This window comes from Carassius carassius, chromosome 10 (genome assembly GCF_963082965.1).
Source record: "Carassius carassius chromosome 10, fCarCar2.1, whole genome shotgun sequence".
In the NCBI taxonomy this organism is placed as follows: Eukaryota; Metazoa; Chordata; class Actinopteri; order Cypriniformes; family Cyprinidae; genus Carassius; species Carassius carassius.
The window spans coordinates 17,302,365-17,311,196 of NC_081764.1; positions in this window are offsets into that span (position 1 = coordinate 17,302,365).

Here is an 8,832-nt window from a genome sequence, read left to right on the forward strand (position 1 = left end):
GTGCAGTTTCTGTGCTATGGTGGGGCCTAAAACCTGACTGAAATTCTTCATACAGATCATTTTTATGCAGGAAGGTGCTCAATTGAGCAGACACAACTTTTTCTAAAATTTTAGACATAAATGGAAGATTTGAAATAGGCCTATAATTTGCCAGTACACTAGGATCTAGTTTTGGTTTCTTAATAAGAGGCTTGATAACCGCCAGCTTGAATGGTTTTGGGACGTGACCTAAAGATAACGACGAGTTAATGATATTGAGAAGCGGTTCTTCGGCTACAGGTAACAGCTCTTTTAGTAATTTAGTGGGTACAGGATCTAATAAACATGTTGTTGGTTTAGATACAGTGATAAGTCTATTTAGCTCTTCCTGTCCTATATTTGTAAAGCACTGCAGTTTATCTTTGGGTGCGATGGATGAAACTGAAGTGTTAGACGCTGTAGAATCTACATTCGCTATTGTATTTCTAATGTTATCTATTTTATCAGTGAAGAAATTCATAAAGTCATTACTATTTAATGTTGGTGGAATATTTGAATCAGGTGGCGTCTTGTAATTTGTTAACTTAGCCACTGTGCTAAATAAAAACCTTGGATTGTTTTGGTTATTTTCAATGAGTTTGTGTATATGCTCTGCCCTAGCAGTTTTTAGAGCCTGTCTATAGCTGGACATACTGTTTTTCCATGCAATTCTAAAAACTTCCAAGTTAGTTTTTCTCCATTTGCGTTCAAGACTATGAGTTACTTTCTTGAGAGAGTGAGTATTACTGTTATACCATGGCACAGTACATTTTTCTCTAACCTTTTTCAATTTGATGGGGGCAACAGCTTCTAATGTATTAGAGAAAATAGTGCCCATGTTGTCAGTAATTTTGTCTAATTCATGTGTATTTTTGGGTACAAATAGCAGTTGAGATAGATCAGGCAGGTTATTTGCGAATCTTTCTTTAGTGGCTGGAACAATAGTTCTGCCCAGACGGTATCGCTGAGACATATAGTTAATATCAGTTATACGCAGCATGCACGATACAAGGAAATGGTCTGTAATATCATCACTTTGGGGTACAATATCTATAGCAGTAAGATCGATTCCATGCGATATAATTAAATCTAGTGTATGATTAAAACGATGAGTGGGCCCAGGGACATTTTGCTTGACTCCAAAGGAGTTTATTAGGTCAGTAAACGCAAGTCCTAATGTATCATTTGCATTATCAACGTGAATATTAAAATCTCCCATGATTAGCGCCTTATCAACTGTAACTAGAAGGTCTGAGAGGAAATCTGCAAATTGTTTTAGGAATTCTGTATACGGCCCTGGTGGTCTATAGACAGTAGCCAGAGCAAGAGATACATTAGATTTCTTTTGCATGTCTGACAGTGTAACATTTAGCAGAAGTATTTCAAAAGAGTTAAACCTGTATCCTGTTTTCTGGGTAACATTGAGAATATCACTATATATTGTTGCAACACCTCCACCACGACCAGTCTTACGAGACTCATGCTTATAACATGGGCAAATTTCATTATCAAGATACAAGTAACGTTAAATGCATTAAACCTGTCGCTCATATCTTATATGTTTTTGCGCTTGTTTTATCTTCGTAGGTCACATGACAACATAGCGGATGATGATATCCAAATCACATTCATACTTCACACATACATACGCATTCAGGCTGTACAGTATGTACGATTTTAGCGCTCGTTAAGTTAGTACTTATTAAAATGAAGTGTCTACTTAAAGGGTATGCGGTTTTGAACGCAGCCCGACAACATCTCGTTTTGACACCCTGCGTGGTTCTGTGTGATTTGGACAACTTCAAGTTATGCCCCGGCCCCTTCATCAAGTTACGCCACTCTCTTGCATTCCGCAGATGGACCCTTCTCCCGCGCTATATGCATACATTTCCTATCACGTATAGAGCATCACAGTCCCGCCCACAGCCGGTGCCGGAAGCAAAATTTCAATACAATTTCTGCATTGACAGTTGGGGTATAAGCCATAAAAACGTAACCATACATGGTACACTTAAAACCAGCTACGGCTGTACTAAGCGATAGTATATGCTCATATAAACGCCAAAGGTTCATGGGGCACTAACCTTGTTTTGAGATAAATGCCTTTTATTCGCGATCTCTTGGATAAGTACTTCATTACCCACCATCCTGAACAATCCCACAGTGATGCATCTGATTGGTGGAACTCGTGTAACCGTCTGGTTAGACCCCGCAAAGGTCCGTGAAGACTGAAGATCAAAAATAAAAAAAATAAAAATAAAATAAAAACCTGTTATCAGTGCAATCATGATCTCCTTGGCTGCCATGATGGCTTTTTTCAAGGAGGAAAACAAAAGTTTCAGATAGGGTCATGTAACGTTGAGTGTAGCGTGTCCGAGGGTCAGCTTGTGGGTTTTGTAAGGGCCAGCATGAGGGACAAGACTTACAAAGTTTTGGTGAGTTTTGCAGGGAGGTTGGTAACGTTAGTTAGCATTATCGTCCACTTTAGCTAGGCTACTGTAGCCTTCATATGGCTTTTTGTGCATTTACTGAACATTTGTGTAATGGCAACGACATGTGTTGAGGACTGAGCGGTGATTGCAGTCAGGTACAAAGCACTGCACCATGTTGCTGATGTTATCGTTAACTGCTTTCACACACGCACACAATATAAATACACGATGATAAATATAAAATTCAATACACAACACCTATATAAAACACTATTTATTTACACGATTAATACCGAAAGAACTGCTATTACTGCACATTCACTATATAAAATAAGATTCACTGGAGGAAAAAGTTTGCGCGGGCGGCCGTCATAAGATTTGGAAGTCGCTCAAAAGTCTCGTTCGCGGTTGTGGCTTCAGTCGACTTCAGTGAGGCGCGGTGGTTTATGGGATGAGTAGTTCCTGCGCTCGAAATGAAAATATGTACACAGTCTTGAACCTTTGACTTTGGATTTTCTCTTAATTTTTTCACTCGAAATGATATGTTATATGCTTATGAGTTCAGCCGTAGCTGGTTATCCTCCGCTGTGGGCGGGACTGTGATGCTCTATGCCTATGAAACACAATCGAACCAATCAGAGTAGATATGGGGTGGGGCAACATGTGCAGCCTCGCCCAGTGTTGCCAACTTAGCGCCTTTGTCGCTATATTTAGCAAGTATTCAGACCCCTCTAGCGACACATTTTCAAAAAACCGACTAGCGACAAATCTAACCACTTTTTCTGTTGTCATTGGAGATTTTTGGAGACTCTCTGACGTGAAATCACATATCGTTCTTACTCTTCTCCACGAGCAGCTGGTGCTGCCGAGGGCCCCACCCCTGTCCCAAAGCACTCACAGGTGGCCGAGTCCTCGCGCAGCAGCCCCTCCCAGCTGTAGTCAGAGCAGGAGATGTTCACCCCTCAGCGTCCAGACTGCAAATGAATTGCGCGGCGGCGCATCATGTGCGCGAACTGCCGCCTGATCCCGCCCTGGCTTACATTCAGCATGGTATGTAAAATGTAAAATGTTCTTTGTCTAAAATAATTAAATCACTAAACAAAAATAAATCGCTGCATTTTTTTGACTCACACAGCCTCAGTCACTTACACTCGTACACTCTGTGTTTGTGCCTCTCTGTGACATAAGCTAAACTAGTTGGCTAGCTCATCATGTCGAAACTGTAAACTCAAAAATACAGAAAGGAGTGGGAATCAAACCCTGAATTCAAAGGCTGGTTAAAGCTGTTTATTGGAGAGAATACACGGGCATACTGTCTGTATTGTAAGGCTGATTTCTACGCCAAACTTAGCGATGTAAAGAAACACAAAACAACTCAAAAACACACTCAAAAGGCAAAGCCTTATGATAGTTCCACCCAAAAAAAACTGCCACTTATGCTTAAAACAATTGACTCTGCTAAAAAACCTGAGGCCACCATGGCATTAGCTATCGCTGAACACTGTTCCATGCTAGCATGTGATCACATTGGAGAAGCATGTAGAGCTGCTTTCTCAGACTCCACTGCTGCTAGCCTGTTACCCATTTCAAGATGCACAGGACAAAGTGCACAGAAATGATTAATGGTGTTCTAGCACCATACTTTATTAAAAAGTTGGTTGCAGATGTGGGTGACCAGCGTTTCAGCCTCGTCCTCGATGAGTCCACTGATATAAGTGTTTCTAAATACCTGGAGGTTGTGATAAGGTACTTTAGTGACACCAAGCAGACAATTGTCTCAACATTTCTGGGGCTTGTTGAATTGGAGGGAGGAGATGCCAGATCTATAGCCCGTGCTGTTGTAGCTTTCCTCGAGAAGTGTGGTCTTAAAAAAAGAGAAACTCCTGGGGATAGGGACTGACAATGCCTCTGTTATGACAGGGATTAACAATGGGGTCCATAAAGTCCTGAAGGAAGAGTATTGCCTCAAAAATCTGATTCTTATTCACTGTGTGTGCCACTCTCTGCAGCTTGCTGTAAGTCATGCTTCCAATGACACCATCCCCCGTAGTGTGGAATACTTGGTACGAGAGACTTCTAACTGGTTTTCAGTGTCTCCAAAGCGCAGGGAGGCCTATAAGGCCATATATGAGACCATCAACTGTGGGGAAAAACCTTTACAGATTACCACGGTCTGTGCCACACGTTGGCTCTCCATTGAACCTGCGGTTTCACGCATTTTGGACCAGTGGGAGGAGCTTAGGCTGCATTTCTCAGTTACCAAGGCCAGTGAACACTGCTACATGGCTGAGGTTTTATATTCCATGTATAGTGATCCTCAAAACATTTTGTATCTGACTTTTTTTAAGTCAGTGCTGGGTGAGGTACAGTTGGCCATCAAGGCATTTGAGGGAGAGCAAGTAGATCCTCTTAAGCTACTTGACAGCTTGGTTAGCCTGATCAAGTCTATGAGCAGCAGGGTGCTGAATCCACTTGCAAATATTGATGTACTCTAAGGGCCAATAGATGGATACATCAGTCCCAAACCGTACCTTGGTTACCTTTTTGAGTCAAAGGCAGCTGAGCTCCTCCTTGTGCCGGAGGATGAAAAAAATGTCCTAAAGCGGTGTGTAGCCTTCACCATCTCTCTCACTAATGAGTTGAGGGTGAGACTGCCGGACAACATCGAAGCATTGCAGTACATGTCAGTTTTTAATGTGGAGGAAACTTTAAAGCACAGTAAGAGCCCTGGAGAAATAGAAAAAATAGCCAAGCTCATCGGCTACTCCCCTGCAGAGATAGACAAGATTATCCAGCAATGGCGTGCCATCCATCTTAGTAATGGAATGAGACAAAAACACACTGGGTTTCTGGAGTGAGATTTTGAAGTTCAGAGATGCAGCTGATATCAACCCGTTTCAAGAACTTGCCATGGCTGCTGTGTCCGTGTTGTCCTTACCACACTCGAATGCTGAAGTCGAGAGAGTGTTCAGCCAGATGAGTGTGGTAAAAAGCAAGCTAAGAAATCGGATGTCCTTGCAGACCCTTAACTCCATCTTGTACATTAGATATGGACTGAAGCTGTCTGGTGAGGCTTGCTATGAGCACCAGCTGCCTGATAATGTTTTGCAGCTTTTCGGCACATCAGCTGCTTACTCATTTAAGTCAGCTCCCTCAGTTGCTGAACCTGCCATAGAAAGCCTTGACCAAAATGACGATGACCCACTCTTTCTGTGAGCCAGCACAGCCTGTCTGTATGTGGAGGGAGGTCTGAAAAAACAAAACAAAAAAAACACAATCAACCTGAATTAGGGGCAGACTAGTTACCATTTTTTCAGATTATCTCTATTATCTCCTATTTTCTTTCTATTATCTCTTTTTGGTCCAATTAGATTGTTAATCAAGATTTTTTTTTAATGTTATGGTTAAAAATGTTAATGTTTAATGTGACTTGTTGTAGGCTCCTAAGTGGACCATAGGGTTGAAAACCAAACTTAAGAAAAAAAAAAAAAAAAAAAAAGAAAAAACCCCCCAAAAAAAAAAATTAAAAAAAGAATAATAATCATAAAAAAAATTAAGTAACTCCGCCAGAGTGTCTCTTTTGGGTCACTTTTGCCGGTTCCAAGCCCGGATAAAGGTGGAGGGTTGGAATTGTGACGTTAAAAAAATAAAGAATCGATAGAAGAAAGCTCATTTGTGGTTCTAAACATATTCAGGGTGTTTTTACCCACCTTTTGTCTCTCCAGCGACGTTATTCCTCTCTCCTACAGCGTCCATCACGATTACATGCACATGGTCAGTTATGCAAATTTAACTACTTTTAGGACAGCCAATAGCTACTTTCCTTACTGAGGAGTTGGCAACACTGGCCTCGCCTTGATCTGCAGGCTGCAGCCGGGTACTTCTGTAGGCAGACCCTTCTTTAAAGCGCGGGACATCAGGGTTGCCGGATTTTCACAAGAAATACCGCCCAATCGCGTTTTTAGGGGATCCCAGAGAATGTCTAATAGGAAGAGAATTGGCACTCTCTGCTTACTTCCGGGTTCTGGATTGGTTGCAGTAACACGTCTCTATCCATGCGGGGGCGCTCGCGAGCGAGTGCAGAATGAATGGAGGTCTATGGCGAAATACCCCTCAAAACCCACTTTTCTCAGGATATAATTTTTTGTCTAGTAATTTAAATTTTGTATTCGAAAGGGGGGGCTAAGATAATACACTCAGCTGAAAATTGCATTTTTAAGTTCACTTATCTGCTCTAAAAGAGCGTTCAAAAATGTGATGACGTCACATATTTTCACACTGCCAGAGGGTCTGCTTTACGGCAATTTCTGACTTCCGCTTCATGGCTTACTCGTGGCATCGACGATAACACCAGCTGCTACTTGAGGTAAGGCTCTCTCGGTTAATACACGAGTTACAAAGAGTTTTAGTTAGTTAATGTAAAAAGGAAAATGCGCGAATATTTTACATATGTATATTACTTACAATGGTAATGGCAGCGACTTTGATTTCTTCGGCTGACTGTCGAAGAAATCATATTTTCTTCGACAGCCAGCCAACAGTTAGCTATCTGTTATGTAGCCTAACGTTAGCCAATTTATGGCGGCAATGGTGAAGGTAAAATAATCTTATATATTAACATCATTAATTTACGGATGTTGCCGTATTGATTTTTCTCTAGACAAAGATATACCTACTGAGCTCACAGCTAAAATACATGGATGCATTAATTGAAGTTTGATTTTTTTCTCTCAGGAAGTTCTCGTTCTCCTCCTGGTTTCCTGCACTAAATTGTCGTCGCCAGGTGTTTGAATGTTCAGTATTGTTGTAGTATAGTATCCTATCATTTTTCATGTTTGTTCATTTACTAATTTACTATTGGTTGTGTTCTTGTTGTTAGACCCCTCGTTTTTACAGTTCTGTTGGTGTGAAGTTTACTGTAGATGTAGTATAAGATGTTCTTTATATAGATTTTAATCTTCTGGTCTTTATCTTAATGTTTTGATGCCTTTTATTTGTATTTCCTAAACTGTGAATAAACTAGCCTGTTGCCATGTTTTGTGTAATTACTGTTTCAATGTGATTATCTGTCTGTCTATTAGGAGGTCATGTAGCCTAGACCATATTCCTCATTTAACAAATTTGTAGCTTATAATGTGTTGCAGGGCTGATGGTTAATTCAAATTCAATTTCAACGGCTAACAACAAATTATGTTGACAAATTTAACTAATGAATACATGCATAACATTTATAACATCAACATAGCTGAACATGAATTCCTCAATTACCTACTTAATTATCTGTTTTGTTTGGTAAAGTAATATTTAGTAGTAATATTATTTACGTACTTTTGTATATGTTATGCATTCTAATTGTATCAACATCTTTTCATTGGTAATGAGAGGCTATCTGACCTACTGCTGCACTCCATCGAGCGAGATATTCCAAATAATTGTGAGAAAGTCATTAAAAGATATAAAAACACAACAGACAGACGGGTACTGCTTTAAATACAGGTGATTTATTTAAAAGAAAATTTGTGCCCTTTTTGGTTCTTCCGCCCCTGCCCCGGAGGTCTGTGCACACCACTGAAGTTGCTGAAGTTGTTAAATCGTAAACAAACGATCTGTATGGAACAATTGGTTAAGGTACGTTAAGTGTTCGACACCCAACCACTTGGAAGCGCCAGAGAAAGTCTAATAGACAGGCTCTGGCAGCGCGGACTCCTATTAGACATTCTCTGGTCATGCGCGATTTTACCCGCGCTCCAGTTTTTGCCAACATTCCCGCCCAGGTGCCGGTATCCTATGACCATTTATACAGGAGCAAGAAAGAACATTACCTTTTTTTTGTCCTTGGGGAATGAAAAGAATGACAGTACATTCCCACTGTTGGAACAATGCATTGCTGCACATCTACGAGGCATTTTCTTTATTTCTAATTTATGCTATGATCATTGAAATGTTCTTGAGCGGGATATTGACTGGATTATTTAAGGTTGTCATACCATAACCTTACCATGTATATAAACACATTGAACACAAGAATAGAAAAAACACTCAAATTACATTTATTCCCATGTACTTTTTACAATACATTTATAATGATATGAAAATAAAATTGCCCGCAGCAAAATATAAATACAGTACACAAAAATTAACTTCGACAGAAAGTCCTCCTTAAGATAATGTCAGACATTCCAGAGCCCGTCTACATTAGACATTCTCTGAACATTCTCAGACGGGCTCGAGCTCTATCTTCTGATTCTGCTTTAGCTTCAGGTGCCATCAAGCGGGGTCTGTGGTCGTAATCAGTCGCAAGTCCGTCACTGACCAATCAGCATTCATTAGCAGAATGCTAGCTTGTTGCAGCCAACAACGGCCCCACCTGTAAGAAATCGAA